This window comes from Amia ocellicauda, unplaced genomic scaffold (genome assembly GCF_036373705.1).
Source record: "Amia ocellicauda isolate fAmiCal2 unplaced genomic scaffold, fAmiCal2.hap1 HAP1_SCAFFOLD_156, whole genome shotgun sequence".
Lineage (NCBI taxonomy): Eukaryota > Metazoa > Chordata > Actinopteri > Amiiformes > Amiidae > Amia > Amia ocellicauda.
Window position 1 is genome coordinate 97,668 of NW_027102719.1, and position 22,349 is coordinate 120,016.

At 42.9% G+C, this 22,349-nt stretch overlaps 1 non-coding gene across 1 annotated transcript; it reads right to left on the reverse strand.

Annotated features, from left to right (window-relative positions):
• Window positions 1–343: 343 nt before the first annotated feature.
• On the reverse strand, window positions 344–417 carry trnai-aau (transfer RNA isoleucine (anticodon AAU)). Its single transcript has one exon. It is a non-coding gene; the product is annotated as a tRNA-Ile (tRNA).
• Between the last annotated feature and the right edge of the window lie 21,932 nt (window positions 418–22,349).

Sequence of the window (22,349 nt, forward strand, 5' to 3'; positions counted from 1 at the left end):
GTTGGCACCATGGCTTAGATGTGCCATTCATGAAACTTGCGTTGATTCTTGAAGCCACTGGCATTGCTTCCCTCTCCAAGTCTGTGTAATAAGGAATTGGCAGGAGCCCACGAGTTGAAACTATCAGAGGACAGAATGCAAATGAAGTGTTCTGAGAAAAGCAAAGCGGCGAAAGGACATTTTCCCGTGTGCATGTAGATGGCCGACTTTGACACGGCTTGATGAAGTCTTGTGGATCCTACCACTGCTTAAGTGCACTACTACGCTTGCCTTCAGGGAGTTTCATGTCAAACTTTCAAAAAACAGGACTCGTACTAGACGGATGAGCACCTACGATCGGTCTTGGCCGATGTGGGGATCGAATCCAAGACCTTGGCGTTATTAGCACCACGCTCTAACCAACTGAGCTAGCCGGCCATCAAAAGGAGTCTCTCTGCCAGGCATTTGCTCATGTTTATGTAATTTGGCTGCAAAATGCATTACACACAAGTGTGAAAAGAACACTTTTGCAATTCCTAGCATTGGTGATGATATAAATCAATCTGTCAGGAGTGGGATTTGAACCCACGCCTCCATCAGGAGACCAGAAAACCCTTCTACACTCTTCAAGGGAACAACACCTTAAGTCTGGCAAATTAGACCACTCGGCCATTCTGAGAGGATGTATACGTCCACCGGGAGATTATATACTGATCAAGAAAACTGCGGGAACACTTAAATCACACATCGGATCTCCGTGATCGAAGTCTAGGAAACCTCAAGATCTTCACCGTACATTGCATAATTCGTAACTCTCCCACCTCCATGCTTTTGAGACTGTACTGGGAGACACAGCAAACTTTCTTCAGATGGCACGTATGGATGTGCCATACTGGAGGAGCTGGACTACCTGTGCAACCTGAATGGGCTGCAGGGAGCGCCTCATAATACCAGTAGTGACAAGGACACTAGCAAAAGGCAAAACTAGAGAAGAATCTGTCAGGAAGGATAAGGAGAGAGCAATCGTCTGTGGCCACCACCTGCAAAACCATTCCCTTTTTGGGGTTGTCTTGCAGTTGCCTCTCTCCGGTGCACCTGCTGTCACTTTCATTTGCACCAAAAAAGGAGAGAGTGATTCACCACCGCTTAGGATTCTTAACTGTACAGATTGATATGCCTGAAGTGTAATTGACTTGGTGTTATGCTGTGATGATTACGTGTTCCCTTATTTTTTTGAGAGGTGTATTATAGAAGATAGCCTTGAGAATGAGGCCACAGAATTGCGGGAATCCGTGACTTTCAACACTTATGCAACCGAGTCGAGGTGACCAACAGCTTAATGTCAGAAAATAAAAGAACACTTTTGCAATTCCTAGCATTGGTTATGCTATAAATCAGTCTGTCAGAAGTGGGATTTGAACCCACGCCTCCATCAGGAGACCAGAAAACTCTTCTACACTCGAGGGAACAACTTCATTTCCGTCCTTGAACTCTCTCATTAATCCAATCTTGCCCAGTCAGCGAGAGAAGCCATGTACATGCTTTGCCTTCCTCTCCCTCTCCCTTCACTGCCAGTTCAGCGAAGACATCTCAGAACTCTCTCACAGCTGACTTCTATGACATCACAGAGTGCATCAATTCCGTGGCTTCCCATCTGTCGCCACACTGTCAGGGTTGACTTTGTCACTCACTATGCCAAGCTTTCTCGGAAACACTGGAATACGTGGATGAGTTTGTACCACTTTTGGAGGTTTTGCCCACCTGGGGCGAGGCTGTGATCCAGCTGAAAAGCAATTCGGGCATGTGGGCAGGGAAAGATGTATCTGTGATGAAGAGAAACCCAGGTCGATGATGTTTCCAATCAGCCCCATCGGTCCAGCCACAGACACACACACAGACAGCCACAAGCACAGACTGCCACAGACACACAGACAGCCACAGATAGACAGACAAACACACAGACAGTGTGCCTGACAAAAACTTTCCCTCACAGTCAAGTCAACATGAGTCGTATTATCTAAAAGAAGAACCCATCATTTCCTTTCGTCTCTATATCAGAGAGAGCGATTAAAAAAACACATCTGTAAATGCTACTTGTACAAGCACGCTGAGATGCCCCATCATCAGTAGGCATGCTCTGTGGCGCAATGGATAGCGCGTTGGACTTTTAGTGAAAAGGGCAGAGGTCATTCAAAGGTTGTGGGATCGTGTACCACCGGAGTCAGTGCTCACTTCATGACCCGGAGGCTTTTCTTACCATCTTCAAGCGCACTGCCCGGTGTTGCGACTGGCCGGTACACCTGGCTCCCCTGCCACCCGAGTGCTTCGTCCCGAGGATGCCCTAGACTACAATAGACTGAGGGACAGTGTCCTGGACCGGGTCGGTCTGACGTCGGACGGCCAGCGCCGAAAGCTCAGAAGCCTCCGGTTCGAACCTGGCTCCCGGTGCCTGCCACCGCTGGCTCAAGTCACAGAAGTTGCCGACCTGGTGGCCTTGGAGCAGTTCATCTGCCATCTCCCACATCCAACCCGAAGGCTGGCACCAGGCTGGCAGAGAACCATCATTGCCCGGGACGATGCCACCTTCTGATGCCCGACGGCGGGCACCCTCCCTTCCATTCCCAAGACCCCCTCTGACCCGACTGTCTTGGATACCAGCATGTTGCCAAACACCACACCTAAACATGTTTCTCCCCGACCCACTTCCCCTTCTCGCCTTGCCTGTCCCAAAAACAAATCTGCCTCCTTATCTCCTTCTTTTTCTCTCTCCCCCGGCAGTGTGTGGTCCCCTGGAAAAACCACGGTGATGTTGCGGGCAGCCTGGACATCACCCGGCCGGGTGCTCGCTAGTGAAAACTATCTATCTAATATTAAGGATCATAGGCTCTCATCTGATTTGGCTGGGGCAGGTCACCTGTGTCGTGACAAGACCTTAAGCCGGATAATGGACCGATTCTTCTGGCCAGGCATCAAAAAGGAGGTAGAAAGATGGTGTGCTGCCTGTCCGGAGTGCCAGAAGACCAATGCCAGTGCAGTACCGTGGGCTCCGCTGGTACCGCTGCCTCTCATGGAGATACCATTTGAGCGCATTGGGATGGATTTGATCGGTCCGTTGGAGAAAAGCTCCGCGGGGTATCAATTTGTGCTGGTCATAGTAGACTATGCCACTCGGTACCTGGAGGCAATTCGTCTACGGACAATGTCAGCGACTAGGATCGCCGAGGAGCTGTTTAAGGTCTTCACTCGGGTGGGGATCCCAAAGGAAATCCTGACAGATCAGGGCTCTCCATTCATGTCACGCGTGATGCGAGACCTCTGTAGGCTGCTGGGGATAAAGTCCATCAGGACCTCAATCTATCATCCCCAGACAGACGCCCTAGTGGAGCTCTTTAATAAAACCCTAAAGAACATGATCTGTAAGTTTGTGAGCACAGACGCTTGGGACTGGGACAAGTTATTGCCACCCCTGCTGTTCGCTGTACGCGAGGTGCCCCAGACGTCCACTGGCTTCTCTCCCTTCGAGCTGCTGTACGGGAGGCGGCTGAGGGGCATCCTCGACTTAATAAAGGAGGACTGGGAGGCGACCGCCCCCTCCCAGACCTCTATGGTACAGCACATCCTGGACCTGAGAGATCGGCTATCGGCACTGGGGAAACTTGCACAGTTGCATCTCTTACAGGCCCAGGAGCGACAACAGCGCATGTACAACAGGAGAGCCCGGTTACGATCGTTCACCCAAGGACAAGGTACTGGTGTTATTCCCAAATTCAACATCTAAACTGCTGGCTAAGTGGCAGGGACCCTTTTTGGTCACACGCCGCTTAGGGGATGTTGATTATGAGGTGTGTCGCCCAGATCGTCGGAGGTAAAAGCAGATCTATCATCTGAACATGCTGAAGAAGTGGCGAGAGCAGGAAGCATTGGGTGCTTTTAGTTCCCCCCACAATAAAGAGTCTGAAGCCGCTGTTTCTGAGGTTCGCACTGAACTCAATTTAACAAACGCCCATTTAACAAACGCCCAGAAACAGCAGGTTCGCTCTTTATTGTGCCGCTTCCAGCATGTCTTTTCTCACCGACCCGTGCTCACACCTCTCATTGAACACCACATCCACACAGCACTGGACCACTGCGTGCGTGTCAAACCCTATCGCACCCCCTATTACAAAAAGTAGGCTGTCAATGAAGAGGTGCAGAAGATGTTGGAGCTGGGAGTCATTGAAAAGTCACAATCGGAATGGTGTAGCCCTATAGTCTTGGTGCCAAAGCCTGACGGCAGCACTAGATTCTGCGTTGATTATAGGGAGCTCAATGCAGTGTCTAGGTTTGATGCCTATCCGATGCCCCGTGTGGATGAGTTGCTGGATCGGCTGGGCGCTGCTCACGGAAAACCCGGGCAAGTGAACAGTTGGGAGGAGGGAGACCAAGTATCTGGGGTACCTCTTAGGAGGGGGGCAGGTACGGCCAGTCGTTGACAAGGTGACCGCTATTGCCTCCTGTCCGCCTCCTATGTCCAAAAAGGAAGGTATTATCGCCAGTTTCTGCCGGACTTTGCCACCCTGGCTTACCCCCTGACCGAACTGACGCGAAAAGGTGCTCCAGATACGGTCCAGTGGACGGAGCAGTGCCAGATGGCTTTCCAGGCGATTAAGGACCGCCTCTGCCAACACCCTTTTTTTAAATGCCTTGACTTCTCTCTCCCTTTCATTCTACAGACCGACGCCTGAGAAGTTGGAGTGGGCACGGTCCTGTCCCAGAGTGTTGGGGGTCAGGAACACCCCGTCCTCTATCTAAGCAAACAATTATCGCCCAGGAGCGTAAATATAGCACCATTGAAAAGGAGTGTCTCGCTATAAAGTGGGCTGTGCCCTGTTTATTTAATCCCTCTCCCTCCCCGACGGAAGCAGCTAACCGACAAGAAGGTGGACTGAGTCTATTACCCCTGTCTGCCCGGAGCACCCCGATTGTGGACACTTTTTGCTTTTGCTTTTGATTTTGTTTTTGTTTTGTATCTCCGCCCTTTTTTGACATACCTGAACAAAATAAAGCCCGGACACAACCGAAACCGGAGACTCTCCCTCTCTCTCTCCCCGTTATTTGTGTCCGGCTTTCACAGTAGGCTATTCAAGAAGGGGGGCTCAAAGATGGCCAGATATAAATTTATCTATTTTATTTTATTTTATTTATTGTGCTTTGTTGGCACAGTGTTTAATGTTCAGTCTTAAATACATATTTTTTAATTGTAGTTTTGTAATTGATTTTGTCTTTGAAAAGCAAGACAAAATAATAAAAAGCACATTTTAGACTATTTAATTTATGCAATGGTGAAAAAATTGTCAAAATAACTGAAATGTAAAAAACAACAAACAAAAAAAAACTATCAAAACAATCTGATGCATTTATAAGAACAATAACGGTCAATGCATTTGACAAATAAAAAAAACATCAAAACATTCAAAAACAGTGAAACCAGTGCTATTTAGAAATAATTAATACAATAATTTCCATAATTTCTTTACGTACTGTTGGAAATATACCATCTGGCCCAGGTGATTTGTTTGTTTTTAATTCTGCTAGTCCCTTTACTACCTCCTCCTCATTTATCCTGATCTCTCTTAGGGTTTGACTGGACTGGTTGTTAACCTGTGGCATGTTATCTGTTTTTTCTTTAGTAAAAACCTCAATATCGTCAGCTCAGCATACCTTAGTATAACTTAATATAAGCAACAGAGACGCTGCTGTGAAGGAGCGCAATAGTCTCTATAGCCGCTCTGTCACAGCCACCTCAATAAATACATCAATTCATTAATCATTGTATTGACTTCAACCATTTAAACACATGTAATGTTTTGCTTTATGCTAGGGGTGGCTAAGCCTGGTCCTGGATTTGAGCCCCCACCTCCCCAGGGATCTGTATTGGCAAACTGCTGAGCTGATGATATTGACTGCAAAGGGGAATCTCTCTGGAATGGTCCATTATACAGGGGAGCTAAAGACCTCCAGGAAAGCACTAACCTGTGGCCCTGGGGCCCTGGGGTTTGTCTGCCTAACGCTCGTCCTCTGTTCTTTGGGTCTGCACTGGTTCTGGTCCTATCTGACCAACCTGTTCTGAATAGGGCAGTGGTTCTCGACCTGCGGCCCGTCACACATGGAAGTGCGGCCCACGATATGACACCCACATTTAACACTACAAGCGCAGAGCCGGTCAATTTGACCGTTTTGGTTATTCAAATTTGAATTATACTGTGTTCCAAAATACACTGCGCATATACCCATTCGTGACTATTCCTAACTATATGTATTAAACATGCCTACAGCGTTTTACCTGCATAAACACGAAAATAAATAAGTTATAAACACATTTACCTAGAATAGCCAAAATCGGGTTATTTTGACTGGTCATTTAAATACATAATAACTCAAATATAACACATAATCCTGCCTTCCCTTTACAATAGAGTCTGTCTGGCACTCAAGTGGCGATCTCTACCTGTCTACAATCTTTCATGTGCTTGAAAAACACATGCATTTGTACAGCATTACAGGTGTTTTCTTACAACTGTAGTAAGATTGAGTGGATACAGTGATTACCCGCAAATCAACATGGATTTGAAACGGAGATTGAAGAGAGCTCGTTTTGGAAATTGGACAAGTAAAATCATGTTCTGTGAAATTGCAGTGTCTCACCACACAATGAGATGAGTTACAACAACCTCAACTTGAACAGAATTGTAAAACTTTAAATAACGTGCTCAGGTAACCACAAAACATATGTTCTATGAACGTTTTGTGTAATGCGCATGTGCCAAAACCATCACGTCATGATGACATACTACTTTACCGGAGTTGAGACATTTTTTGTATTAATTAGCATGGGATAAAGTTGCTGATCATGCAAGAAAAGATGAAGTAGCCCGCGTTTGAATGATTATAGATGGACTTTGTGGATTGCAAATAATGAAATTAATAAGTACAGTGGGGGAAAAAAGTATTTGATCCCCTGCTGATTTTGTATGTTTGCCCACTGACAAATAAATGATCAGTCTATAGTTTTAATGGTAGGTGTATTTTAGCAGTGAGAGACAGAATAACAACAAAAAAATCCAGAAAAATGCATTTCAAAAGTTATAAATTGATTTGCATGTTAATGAGGGAAATAAGTATTTGACCCCTTCGACTTAGTACTTGGTGGCAAAACCCTTGTTGGCAATCACAGAGGTCAGACGTTTCTTGTAGTTGGCCACCAGGTTTGCACACATCTCAGGAGGGATTTTGTCCCACTCCTCTTTGCAGATCCTCTCCAAGTCATTAAGGTTTCGAGGCTGACGTTTGGCAACTCGAACCTTCAGCTCCCTCCACAGATTTTCTATGGGATTAAGGTCTGGAGACCGGCTAGGCCACTCCTTGACCTTAATGTGCTTCTTTTTGAGCCACTCCTGTGTGTTTTGGGTCATTGTCATGCTGGAATACCCATCCACGACCCATTTTCAATGCCCTGGCTGAGGGAAGGAGTTTCTCACCCAAGATTTGACGGTACATGGCCCCGTTCATTATCCCTTTGATGCGGTGCAGTTGTCCTGTCCCCTTAGCAGAAAAACACCCCCAAAGCATAATGTTTCCACCTCCATGTTTGATGGTGGGGATGGTGTTCTTGAGGTCATAGGCAGCATTCCTCCTCCTCCAAACACGGCGAGTTGAGTTGATGCCAAAGAGCTCGATTTTGGTCTCATCTGACCACAACACTTTCACCCAGTTCTCCTCTGAATCATTCAGATGTTCATTGGCAAACTTTAGACGGGCCTGTACATGTGCTTTCTTGAGAAGGGGGACCTTGCGGGCGCTGCAGGATTTCAGTCCTTCATGGCGTAGTGTGTTACCAATTGTTTTCTTGGTGACTATGGTCCCAGCTGCCTTGAGATCATTAACAAGATCCTCCCGTGTAGTTCTGGGCTGATTCCTCACCGTTCTCATGATCATTGAAACTCCACGAGGTGAGATCTTGCATGGAGCCCCAGACCGAGGAAGACTGACAGTTATTTTGTGTTTCTTCCATTTGCGAATAATCGCACCAACTGTTGTCACCTTCTCACCAAGCTGCTTGGCGATGGTCTTGTAGCCCATTCCAGCCTTGTGTAGGTCTACAATCTTGTCCCTGACATCCTTGGACAGCTCTTTGGTCTTGGCCATGGTGGAGAGTTTGGAATCTGATTGATTGATTGCTTCTGTGGACAGGTGTCTTTTATACAGGTAACGAGCTGAGATTTAGGAGCGCTCCTAATGTCAGCTCATTACTTGTATAAAAGACACCTGGGAGCCAGAAATCTTGCTGATTGATAGGAGATCAAATACTTCTTTCCCTAATTAACATGCAAATCAATTTATAACTTTTTTGAAATGAGTTTTTCTGGATTTTTTTGTTGTTATTCTGTCTCTCACTGTTAAAATACACCTACCATTAAAATTATAGACTGATCATTTCTTTGTCAGTGGGCAAACGTACAAAATCAGCAGGGGATCAAATACTTTTTTCCCTCACTGTAAGTAATGAAAGTTGAGGAAGAATGACTATTTTGTCAATTAGACTTGGTTTATAGTTGTGAAAACTTGAAAAATTAAGTTCAATTAATATGTTTTTCAGTTGACTTAACTAAAAATTCTAAATGCTTATTAATTGATAGAGTACGTTGGCTCAATTTACTGCATGTTATTTCAACAGTGAGTGAACTTAACACTTCATGTTTGCTAAACTGAGTCAAAGCAACAAGATGACTTGACTAAGTCACGTTGCGTCAACAAATAATTTTTACAGTGTAGCGGTTACATTTATGATTTGAAGAAATGTGGCTTCATTTTTAGTAAGAGGCTCAACTGAGTGTAGGTCCTTGTTTTGTGAAAGTATGCCTCAAAGCTAACCATATTGTGACTGCAGTTCACCATTGGTCGTTTGAAAATATCAAATAGCATGTGCTCTCTCTGGTTGGTTCCCTGACTATTTGAGGTAGAAAGCAGTCGTTTGCCCTCTAAAACATTTCTACTACTGCTTCTGTAGTCTCAACTGGGCTTTCCCAGTCAATGTTAGGAAATCTAAAACCCCATTATAACAGCCACTATAGCCCAATTCAGAAATCGTTTAAAGTGGTAATGTTATCTCTGAATAACTAGTTGTGTGCAAGTTTCTATCAGCTACTTTCAGAGAACAAAAGTAGTGAGGGAGTTCAAGGGTGACGATCTCAAGTCATTGTACATTTTCCCTGCATGCTTTGAAGACACGCGATACTTATAATACACAATACTTCAGGTCCAAGTTCAGAACCGGACAGCCGTCTTTAGACTCTTTAATAAAGGCAACCTAAATTAATCAGTGGGCCGTAAGTCTGGGTGTCAAATAAGCACCTGGGCCACAACAGGAGCGTAGCCATGGGTGGGCCTGGGTGGGCCTGGTTGGGCCATGGCCCACCTACTTACCTCTCAGGTCCACCCAATCAGAGAGTGTAAAATTTCTCCCGCGTGTTAAAAAAACATTATAAATACAAGATTCTGAAGCAATAACGTGTTTCGGAAAATCACAGGCTTTATTCCAAAGCATGGGGGCTGGTTCTTTTCAAGTCTAATGGTTACATTTTGGCTAAGTTATGCACAAGCAGGTTATAACTGGCTGTGGTAAATGTTTTTTTACGTAGTGCATCACACCATGACAACTGAACAAATGTAGTTGTGAACGGAGTTCCTACAAATGGTGAAACAAAATTATTTGTTGAATTATTTCAAAAGACGAGAAGAGAACTATCAGAACAGCACATTACACAACCTGATAAATCACCAACTGCATCGGAAGAAACCAATATAAGCACTGCTTTGCATCCACAGGCCAGTGTTGAATTCGGTAAGGAAACATTTTACTGTCCCTCGGATTTATAAGGAATAGATGAGTCACCTACACGGCCAAAATTGCAGGCATTTGCTTTAATTTGTGTTAAATCCCAAAGTTTTTCATCACAGCGGTGGTATGAGAAGTATCGCTGGATGGAATACAGCATAGCCAGAAATGCAATTATCTGTAGATATGCAGGCATTTGTTCTGATTCCCACACCGAAGAAACGTTCACTAAAAATGGTTTTAAAGATTTTAAGCATTTGAATCAGAGCCGTTCAAAACATGAAGCAAGCAATTGGTACTGTCCATCCGAAGGTTACAGACAAAGCCACACAGAAACATTTTTAATCGGGTAAATCGGGATTCCAGGAAGGCTTATTTGAGAGGAATTGTGATTAAAGCTGTGACTGACATTCTGATGTACTGCACAAAGCAGTGAATTCCAATCAGGGGTCTCAGAGAAGCTCTAAATAAAGGACATTTCTCTGAGCTATTTAAAGTAAACATGATAGTGAAATTCAAACCTGTGTTGAAGAACTCCGCAAAAATGCAACACTATGAGCCCTGATACTCCAAAAGAGCTACTGCTTTACCATCACGCACACCTCATCACAGGGTACATTTCATGACCAGCATCAGTTCAGTATAGACCAGTGTCTCTATGGTTACCTTGTCCCAGTACAGACCAGTGTGTCTCTATGGCTATTATTATTATTGTTATTATTATTATTATTATTATTATTATTTCTTGGCAGATGCCCTTATCCAGTGCTATACAAATTGCAAGAATACAGTTAAGCCATCAAATATTACAAATACAAATTTACATTGTACAAAGCAATTCAAAATATAATACATTTTACAACTTCCAATTTACACAGGTAAGTACAGTAAGTGAGGTCATACATCCTAGAACGTAAAAGCTAAGTGCTGTCAAGATGTAAGGTCATAGTCAAGGGTTACGGGAAAGGGAGCAAGGGGGAAATCAATCAATAATACAAGTATTAGTAACACAAGAAGCATGATCAAATGCTGTGAAGTGCTATCTTCCAGGGAATAAAAGGACTAATACGTAATATTACTAATGGTTACCTATGTAGAAGCCCCAGTATAGAACAGTGTCTCTATGGTTACCTATGTAGAAGCCCCAGTATAGAACAGTGTGTCTCTATGGTTACCTAATCCCAGTATAGACCAGTGTGTCTCTATGGTTAGCTATATAGAAGCCCCAGTACAGAACAGTGCGTCTCTGTGTGTAGAGTCACAATCACACAGAGGGAATTCTAGATGGGCAGGAACCAGAACCCTTGGATGATCTAGAGCTAGAGAGGGAGGATTCCCCTGTTGTGAGACGCTCCTAGAGACATAACAAGGGTACACTTCCAGTAAGCTTAATAGAAGGGTATTTACAAAAAATATGCAGTGTATTGTCATTATAGATCACAGACCCCTTAAAAGGTATCCTGAAATTGCCTTGAATGTTTTGATATATAACCTGTATTAATTCAGCAGGTTTTCAACAGGGGGGATACTGTAAGGGATACTACTTTGTTCAGAATACGGTATTGTTACATTAAGAACACCAGAGAGGTCTAATGTAATGGATGGCTTCGCAAACCAACTGAATTACTGAATCGCCTAACCTGCTGTCCAATCGGAATGTAGCTTTCTCGAGAAAAAGGGTGGGCTGTAGTTCGGGAAGAGTAGTCGCCATGATTAGTTGAGTGTGCAAATTGGAGCTGTGTAGTGTGCAGAGGAAATAAACATGTTTTTTATATGAAAACAATGAACTTTGTTTTTGAACACTGGCCTGGAATTGTGTATCTTTTCAAGTTTTTTTTTAGAAGAGACTGTTCTAGGTGCAAAGTGAACGGGACCCGTGTGACACGCAGTTAAGGAGAGCCCGCGTTGAACTAAGATGACTACAGTGAGATTTCCTGGACAAAGCTCGGGCAAAGGATAGCGCAGGGTGCACCTGCACCTGAGTTTTTGTCAAAAAGCATTGTGATCAGAGAAGGTAAAAAGGGAAAAACGCAAGTAAGCAGCAATAGCATTTTCTTTCTTTGAAGCATAGCATGACCATAGTTTTTCTATTGTATAAGTATCTTGGTGTAGGGGTGTCTCGCCTGTCCTGTAAGATTCGGGAGGGTAGGAATAGTTTAGTTATCCTCTCTGTTTACTTTTTGTGTGCCCCATTACTGTTAGTTCAGGTAGCCATTGTGAATTTAAATCTTGAACCCTACTTTGCCAAATTAGGTCACAGCTATACTTCGGTATGTAAAAAAAATATATAACGCAGGATGGGCACATACCTCAAATTTGGGGGGTATAGGGACAAACTGTGTTGGGGGCGCGGACTTAGATCCTTTAGTTTCTCATCCATCCAAGATATCTAGCTTAGAACCCCTACAACAGCAGGACATTTACTAACTCCTCGTTACATATGGTTACCTATGTAGAAGCCCCAGTATAGACCTGATGCTGATGAAGTGAGGTCCGGGGGAGCTGGGGGGCTGCGAAAGTGAGGTCCGGTGGGGTCCAGGTTTCCTTCTTTGTTACCATCACTTAAGTTTACAAAGTGATCAAACACAAAGGCTTCTCTGACATTGTGAAAGTGTTTGTCCAAATCAGTAGGCAGTGGGTCCTCAGCCAGTCCAGGTTCAATCACAAAATTAGGGTTCTCAGTAAGAGTCCAAATCAAAAACGCAAGCAATCCTTAAAATATATATATATATTAACACAGTCAAAACCACCACAATCTTTCTACCCAACAAACAAGGAGAGCGAGGTAGGTCCTTATATAGTAAGTTTTAGAACAGTGGGTAATTTAAGATGGTTCTTGTGATATATCCTTCCCAACAAGAGCGCAGGACTAGGACACTGTCTTGTATGAGTGTCTGTTAGGTGGATGAGGAACTCATTGGCTGAGATTCAGATAATTATTACAAAATACATTTTTCAGCACTTCCAAATCTCACAGCCACTGCAAATCTCGCAGCTGCTGTTTTATTTTTTCAGCAGTTGCACTTCAGGGCCACCGTAAGAAAGAAACTAGGTGTAACTCAAGTAACAGAAAGGTTGAGTACTTGTATGGTTTAAACGGGTCCACTGTGCCATCCTTAATGGACAAGTTTTCGGTCCAGAAATGTACCAGCTGAATGTCTCCATCCTGCCATCAGCTCCAGTGCGTCTCTTCAGTTTTCTGTGTCATTGTGCCCGCACCGTGTGAGTTCACCCGTGCACATGTTGCAGCAAACTCTCCAGTGTAAATTCAATGTAAAGTGCTCCTTTACTTTCCACGGGTGAAGCTGTTGCCTCTCTCAAGGTTTTTTCTAGTAGCTGCGCCCCAGGTAGACCCAAGTAATCGACGATTAATTACATTTTAAGATTTTATTCGATTTTAATCAACTTTATCGCTAAGTCGTTGGCAGCCCCGCTGTCGCTGAGTACTACTGTATCTGTAAGTGTGTTTTAATGACGAGGCGGCTAACGCCAGATGGTAGGTGATTGGATGTCGTACCAAATGTACCGCTGCAGCACTGGGTCATGAACGTCATTCACGGTTCTTGTAGTTTTCATTGCCTTCTCGGTTAATTGCGACAATCCACAACCGAACTACATTTCCCACATTTTCTAACGTAATAATGATTAGTGTAAAATATAATTATTATCAAAATCCTGTCAATGTAGTATTTACTTATAGAGTTCAAATATTGTATATGCACTGTGCGCCCAAATTGTATTTCACACTCGCACAACATTATTTTCACTCACAAATTCGAGCATAACGCTCACACTGTAGAGCCCTGGGTTACCTATGTAGTAGCCCCATATAGACCAGTGTGTCTCTATGGTTACCTATGTAGTGGCCCCAGTATAGACCAGTGTGTCTCCATGGTTACCTATGTAGTAGCCCCAGTATAGACTAGTGTGTCTCTATAGTTACCTATGTAGTAGCCCCAGTATAGACCACTGTGTCTCTATGTTTACCTATGTAGTAGCCCCAGTATAGACCAGTGTGTCTCCATGGTTACCTATGTAGTAGACCCAGTATAGACCAGTGTGTCAGGAAAAGAAAATTGTTGAAAATATTGTCAATTTGTATTATTTAAAACTGTAACAAACTTTGTTATTTCTTATTTAATTTGCACTCACTGTCACTCAATGTTTTGTCAATTTGCTGCATCATTCAGGCTTCTAAATGTGCTGTATTTGAACAATACCACTTAAAACACATGAAATACAGAGTATTCAAATTCCAGCTGCCATTTGGCCTGAACTGTAATACTCATTATTAAGAAGTCACACACATTGAGTGACATTGCCTTCAAGAATCAAAACATTTCATAAACATGGAACCATCGATCTTCATCGATTTTTACCAATCATTGTTTCATTATCAATTCACATCTGATTCATATACTCCTGAGCATTCTGAGGCACAACGTGAAAAGTAAATTTTAAAATCAAAAGTCTGAGAGTAGAACATCAACTGGACTAGAATCTGAGCCCTCATTAAAACAACAATCCATTCAACAATAGACTAGTCATAGGCAGGACCATACTGGACTAGACCCAAAGAGAAACAGTTCCCACTGACTAGTGACTGACTAATGCAAGCCAGCTTGACTACTGTATAATTAACAGACTTCTCACTACGTTTGACACAACATTTGGCACAATGTGACAATTATAAGTCTAACTCTATAATACAGTCCATCTAATAGACCAGAGACACACTGGTCTATACTGGGGCTTCTACATAGGTAACCATAGAGACACACTGTTCTACTACAGGGGTCGATCTTAACGCGAGCCCGCTTGCCAATGGCTAGTGCAGCTCGCTGCGGACCAGTACAGATTCTCTAGAACTAGTCCGTGTGGCTAGTGCATATTATCTTACGTTTTACAGCTGTTACGATTTAAATCCTCAGATTTTTCCTCGGTGCGCTATTCGGTGCGCTAGTTTCACGAATGCGTGCAACTGACAATGTGCCAGCGGTTGCGTTCGGTTTGTGTCCTCCAGCCTAACTCCGGTAGTATTTTATATAGAAATGTACTGGAAACGATCGCTACTAGCGCACGTCAAGATGTAATCGAATGTACCACTTGCAGCAGACAACAGAGGCAGTCTGTGGAGTGACCAGAGCATCATTAAACGTGAGTATAATCCTAAAACAAAGCCAAAAGACAAGAAAACGTGTGTATCAATCCTTAAATACAGTTGCATAGACCATAAATAAGCTACGTTAAAATACAAGTAAACGTATAGAGTGATATTGTGCAGTTAGGGATGGGCCATTTGGTATTGGGGGGGGGTACTGGATTAAACTGAAGAAACCTTGTACATAAATCCTTTAACACAGTTGCATACACCATAAATAAGCAACACCATATTTAAGTCAATATATAAGCAAACATATATGATATAGATAGTGATATTATGGAGCTAGGGATGGGCCATTTGGTTTGTTGGGCGCTCATTATGGGTCGACCCTGGAGAGCTGTGGTGCAGGTGAGCGTTTCTCTCTCCTTATTTCCCTTTCTTCCTTTTCACTCTCATCCTTTCTTGTGTTTGGTTTCAGCGCAGGGCACACACCCTGATTTCCAGTAACCATTCTGAACCGTTTTATTTTATTTCTCCAGGTATGGTGAGGACAATGACACTTTTAAAGTGGAGAGTTTCCCCAGCAGCGGCGATGATGACAATAACTAAGGAAGTGACGAGTGCCACAGAGAAGGTGACGTCAGATGCCCAGCACGCCCCCCCCGCCACCCCACACACACACATACACACACACACACACACACACACACACAGTGTACCGGTACTGAGCCAGCACTGTCCCCAGTCCCCTGGATCCAGCGATAATATAGAGAGCACAGAATTCAAGTGAGAAAAGTAAATTCGGATAATTGTGAAAGTCTACAGAAGCCCCCGCACTGCGACTGTCTGTTTACTCTGATGGTGCTCAATTCATGTTGCCGTTCTAGACAAGCGGCCTGTGTCATTAATGCTGGCTGAACACGGCTGATCGTGGCACAGAGCGCCAGCAATTGTGAAAAGGCACATTAAATGGTTATGGTTCCTTTCATCGCTTAGCTGGCTTGCCCTGTGTGATAAATGTCTGAGCTTTTATCGAGATCATGTATTCTACAATTTATGACAGTTGAGCAATAACATATAAACTGTTTTGCAGGCGCCTGATTTTGTGTGCCAGCCTGTTCCAGCATGGCAGCAGCTACCCAGGAATAAGTGTGTTCTGTACATAGCGTAGTGCTTTGCCAAACATAGTGCATTGTTTCTCTGACAGCAGATGGTGAAAGTTATCTAATATGTAAACATTGGTACAGGATTAAGTTAGTAACTCAAAGGTGTTGCCCTTTGGGTCAGATTGCAACACAAGTGCAGGATACGCACTAAATTGCAGCCTAGTATATAATTTCCTGGGGGATTGTACACACCTGGGGCTTATACCAATCAATTAGCAACAAACAAATGATCCGGAGGTCCGATATAGAGCAGAGGAACAGCTTTCCAAAGCCCAGTGGGTCATAGGGAACATGTTGCCTTTGTGATTGAAAGATGCTTCTTAAATAATGCTCAATTTGCTCTGCTTGTGCAACCAATGCATATATTGTTAGAAAGTGAAATTGATACGCGGGATACTCATTTTGCTGCCCTTATCCTTGTAGAATTTGTAATTCGTGTTCAGATCCTTTATGGAGAAAAAAATATGACATTCAATGTGCATCAATTTACTCCTCTGGCCTCAAATGTCAATAATTGGGGAGCCCTGTGAGCACATTCTGCTTCTTATTTTGAAAATGGAAATGGAAAGCTTGTTAAGCTGTTGAGGTGCACCACTACACAGTTAATATGTTTATGCTGTCAAAGACTCTCCATTTAGCAATCTACACAACATTACTGAGAGGGTATCGAATTTCTGTAGCAAATTAACTGAACCACCAGTTTTTTTTTAAAAAGGAAAATTAATAAAATCGTCTTGAATGGTTCAAAAACTGTACTCCTTGGTTTAAGTACATTTGAAGAAAGAAAAGAATGAAATTATTAGAAGGGAAACCACAAAACTTGAGACAGGGGTGACAGGTAGCGGTGATCTGGGGAATCCATGCAGCAGGTCCGACAACGAGACACTTGGCACCGGCAGCACATGCTTCAGTGCTCTGGGAGTGTTTACAGCCTGTGAGTTTAACACTTCATGACCGACAGCTGCCCTTCATGCCAACACAATACACATCAACAATGACTTTCATCACCATGTTCATCTGGACACTATGCACTCAGGGTGGGAATTATTTTGATTTTATTATTTCCATTTTGTATGTATTTCTTTGTAATATCTAAACAGGCACACATCAAACTCACAGACCAAATCAGATTGTTTTCATGTATATTACATATATATGTAAGCATTATTTTTATTCTTCGTTTCCAGAATCCACCGGACAGTATACTGTGACTCAGACTCCATCAGTGAAATCTGTTCAGCCAGGAGAGACACTCACTGTGACCTGTAAACCCAGCAGTGCAGTGTATATTAACAACATCCTACACTGAGACCAACAGAAAACTGATTTATTTTGCCACTACCCGTCAGTCTGGGATCCCCATTATAGTGTTGGGCTGTGGTGAATGAGGGCCCAGAGTGTGAGCCATCTCTGAGTGACTGTGCTACACTGCTCCACAATATCACAATATGTACTGCTGGTCATAGCAATACAACAATAACAATACCCTGCACACAACACATGCCCTTAATAAGCTCCTTCTCTGTCAGAGGGCAGCCTGAGACACGTCTTGGAATCCAGCATGACTTCACTATTGACAAATAGTACATAGATTAAAAAAAAAAAGTTTCTACCTACTTTAGTCAGCTAATGTGTCACCTCACCCCTTTCTAGAAAATAAAATGATATTTGTTACATCAGTAATACTTGCATATCATATGAAAGAGGGAGACTGGGACACAGATTAATCTGATTAGACATTAGTATTAAACTGGGATCTCTGACAGGGGTAAAAATAGAAGAAAACCAGGAAAGTGTCCCACCCCTATCAAGTCCCACCTGTGTTCACAGCTCCCAACTCATCTAACTTTCTGTGACAGGATTTGGATGAAGGAAGCTGCTCTGCATACCTGTCCTCCCCGAGGTAACTGGATTTAAACTGCATTTTAGGTAACTTTTGTTTAATCATGCTGACAATGGATTTTATGTATTTTTTTCTTTGTTTTTATCCATCTTTAAACTATTGTTATATTATGATTTGTAACGTACAATAGTTTTAAAAGTCATCTGTCTAATTGCCACTTGGTGAACGGGTAGTTGGGGTTTCTTATTTGAATGGTTTCTTTTTTGGAGTTGAGTTGTTACAATGATCACGATTTGTTTTCACATTTAGAGTTTGGTTTGTAGTGTGGTTTATTTGTTTATTTTACTTCACTAACCCCAGTTCGCCTGTGGCATTTAAGATGAATAATTATTGAATCGTTTATTGCATATCCTGCTTTTATTCTTGGATTTTTGCTTGTAATAAACTGTTAAACATTTTGTACAATTTATTCCGGTCTCTGCTTACTTTTATTTGATTAAAAAGATCTTGTAGGGGGAAACCTGAGTTGTGCGCATTATATCTAAAACTATTTGGGCGAAACGAGTGGCATGGTCAGTAATTTAGCCAAGGGTAGAGTGTACACATCAGCCACCTGGTTACAATTATTATGATGCACAAGACAATATGAATTATTGTGAAAAAAAATATATATAGAGAGAGTCTGCCCATGATGACATCTGTCTAGGTCACTCACAGCAATAATTGCCCTCATAGAAATCTTGCACAGCGTCAGGGGTGGCGGCGGGGTATGGCTTGGTTAGGCTACAGCCCCACTTTAGCACCACCATGGAACAACCAAGAATATCACCGAGCAGAATAAGTGCCAGCCAGTTCCATTTGTGTCACTGCGTCATTGCTGCGTGAAACTGCGGGCGTTAGCATGCAGTGTAGTGATGCAGCGCATCACACATTACACTGATCTGAGTAAAATTAGTTAACGCTAGCTAGCTATGTAAGTTGGTAAATTGGAACATTGTTAGCATTATTATGGATCGATCCAACCACGACAACCGGCAGATTGTGCTCCTTTGAAAACGTAAATGCCGAGTTTGAATATATTTTAAATAATAGGGTCGATTTGGAAACTGTGCTGACTTTGTCGTGTTTTGTGTGGCCTCGGCGGCCACCTCTTGTGCTCCGTTAATTACTGTAGCGCTCTCTCTCTCTATCTGTCTCTCTCTGTGTCTCTCTATATCTTTCTTTGTGTGCGTCTGTGTGAGGGGAGTGTGATGCGTGATGTACAATCCGCTGGGTTTGCCAGACAATGTGAACGACTTTAAATAGCATGCATAATAATTATTGCCTGAACTCAGTAGTAGTGACCGTCCATGTCTGTTGCTCTCGATGTAATTTTGCGTGTGAAAAAAGGAGTCAGTGCAATCGTCTAACCCAGTGGTTTTCAAACCGGTCCTGGAGTACCCCCTGCCCTGCTGGTTTTTGTTCCAACTGCAGCGTACATTTTGTTGTCTCAAATTTGCATAGTAGTTATGCTAATCAAATATAATTTTGCTTAGCAACACGAGTTGCTTGATTAGCAACTTAAATTGGTCTACCAATTATCAAAAGTGGTGATTATTTGTTCTCACACAAACCCGCAGCGCAGCCAAGTACTCGGATATGGGCGTGTCTGGTGTAATTGGAAAGCTACAGCCCTGCCCTGTATGAGTGACAGACCCGCTGGCCAATGAGGGACGGGATTCGGGTAACAGGGCACGGAGTGCGGGCCGCCTCTCGGGCGTCACAATAAAATAAAAAAAATACGCGTATCTTAAAGGGGAGGTACCTCAGCATTGCTTATACGCATGATTTGGGACGGAAAAACGTATTTTAATGCATCGCAGAATCAGCGAATCGATGAAGAAAATACATCGCAAATGGAGGTGAATTTGTCTCACATTTTGCGATGTGAACCCTGACAAAATGTTCACTGCAACTGAGGTCTTAAATTGCTTAATTGAATCCTTAATTGACCTAACAAAGCAATATACCATTCAATTAAGTAATTAAAACCTAAATTGGAACAAAAACCAGCAGGGCAGGGGGTACTCCAGGACCGGTTTGAAAACCCATGATCTAACCCATAGCAGCCTAATGCGTGGTATTTCTAGCTACTGGGAAGGGTGCTATTTTATTGTGTATGTATTCACACTGAAATTCAGACGTTGCATTACGGGTTCGCCATCCCTGCCATAGTGTGTGTGTGTGTGTGTGTGTGTGTGTGTGTGTGTGTGTGTGTGTGTGTGTGTGTGTGTGTGTGTGTGTGTGTGTGTGTGTGTGTGTGTGTGTGTGTGTGTGTGTGTGTGTGTGTGTGTGTGTGTGTGTGTGTGTGTGTTCAGTCCGACAGAGCAGAGCAGCGGCTGCAGCTGCGTGATTTCCAATGACACCGACACGTTCAAAAGAACCGTAACGTCGGAGCTCATCAATACTACAGTCTTTAATCATTTAGCACCGGGGCCCGTTTAATACCGGGTTGGTACACAGCCCTTCTCATGGCCAGTGAAGCAGTGTTTTTTTTTCTTATCTAGTGAAGTGAATGTGCTAACGTTACTTAAAGGTTAAGCTTTCTAGCTGACGTTTTATTTGCGAGTCTACCAGCTCCTCACTTTTGCCATGTTCAGCTTCGCCTATCATACCTGGTGTTCATGCTTTGCAAGAAATGTGGCCATTGCCTCTCTGCTTCTTTCGATTCCTTTTCCTCTCTGTCCCCTGATTTTTGCCTTTGGTGAGGCATTTTGACTCGCTAGTCAGTTTCCGCTTTGCTGAGCTGCAAAATGCACATCAGTGTGTTCCGCACATCTGACTGGCCAAGTGTTTCGACCGCACCATTTTCACAATAACAGCGGGGGAGTGGGGTATCAGATGTCCCGCTGCGTGAGGCTTCCTCTAGTTCAACTGCGTGTTGAGCTTTCTTTTCATACTTTCCCTACCATGGAAGATACTCTCAAAAAGTGGATACAAAATATTTGGTGTGAGCAGTTCAGCATAACCCCTCATACTATCGTCTGCAGTCGCCACTTTTAAGAGGAAGATATGAGTGAGCCTAAGCTCCAGGCTAAACGGTCCCGAATTAATAAATTGGACAGTTTACTGTACAACCATGATAATAAGAAATCAATTCTGTACAACATGAAAAACAGGACAAAAATCATTTCACTGATTCTAGGATTTTGAAAATGGGGCGGGGGCCATAAGGAGGCCATGATTATTACAGAGAGGTCTGCTAGGGGGGTCTGGGGGCATGCTTTTAAAATTGGTTTTAAAAACTCAGTTTGTAAGTCAAGATTGAAGCAAATTACAAGGATAAGCTGGGCTATTCATAACAATCCAGCATTAATGTACCACCATATTTGCTACCATTTGCTAGTGACAAATGTATTTTAAAATGAACACAATAGACAACGGTGATGCCTTCTTGCCATGAACACAAGACAATACAGACAACTTTTCCACCCGCCTCACCCCCAAAAGTGCTTCAATATGGACACATTCCTTGAGCATGTGTTCAGTGCAAGAGGGAATGGTATTAGTGAACAAAATAGGGTCCCCTTAATATGCAAAAATAAAGAAAATGCCTGACTGGAGAGAATGGGTAAACAACTCCCCCCAACATCACTAGAATGCATCTTTAACACTGTATGTTAAGAAGTACCTTTTACAACAAAGTGTTATGACGTCAAACAAGTATTTACATGCAAAACAAAATCTATGTATTAATGTCTGAACAATAAGTTATGAGTGTAACATTCAATCCCTGGACCCTTATGTAACATTATATACTGTGCAAATATATACAAATAGGTCAAATAAAAAACAGCACTTATTTGTTCAATACATGGCAAAAAGGTGCTAAAATGATTTACCAAGAAAAGAACACAAAAACTTGTGAGCTAAAACATATTTTTTTAACAATCAATAACAAACAATAAATAACATTAACGATTAGTATTATTTTTACTAAAAAGAAAATCATATTTGTTTTAGTTAATATGATTAATGTATATAAAAAGTATTTACTTTGAAAAACCACACTATTAAATGAAAATACATTTTAACACTATAACAAGGTAATATAGTACAAATATAACTGAAGAAACAGTAACAGCTAAACACTCAAAGATAGAGGAGGAGCAACCTCCTCTGCCTCTGTGGACCAGCCTCCTCTGATGTATGGTAACCCTAAACTAGCTATCACCATTCATCAAATTGTCAGTGTCATAGCAGAAATAAAATCCAGCACAGCAAGAGTATTTCAATGGTCAACTTACTGCGCACTGTCTGGTCCTGAGACTGACCTGCAGTGCGCATTGGAGAGCAGAGCGCAGCAGCAGGTGTGTTTGATCCAGAACTGCTCTCTCGCACCTC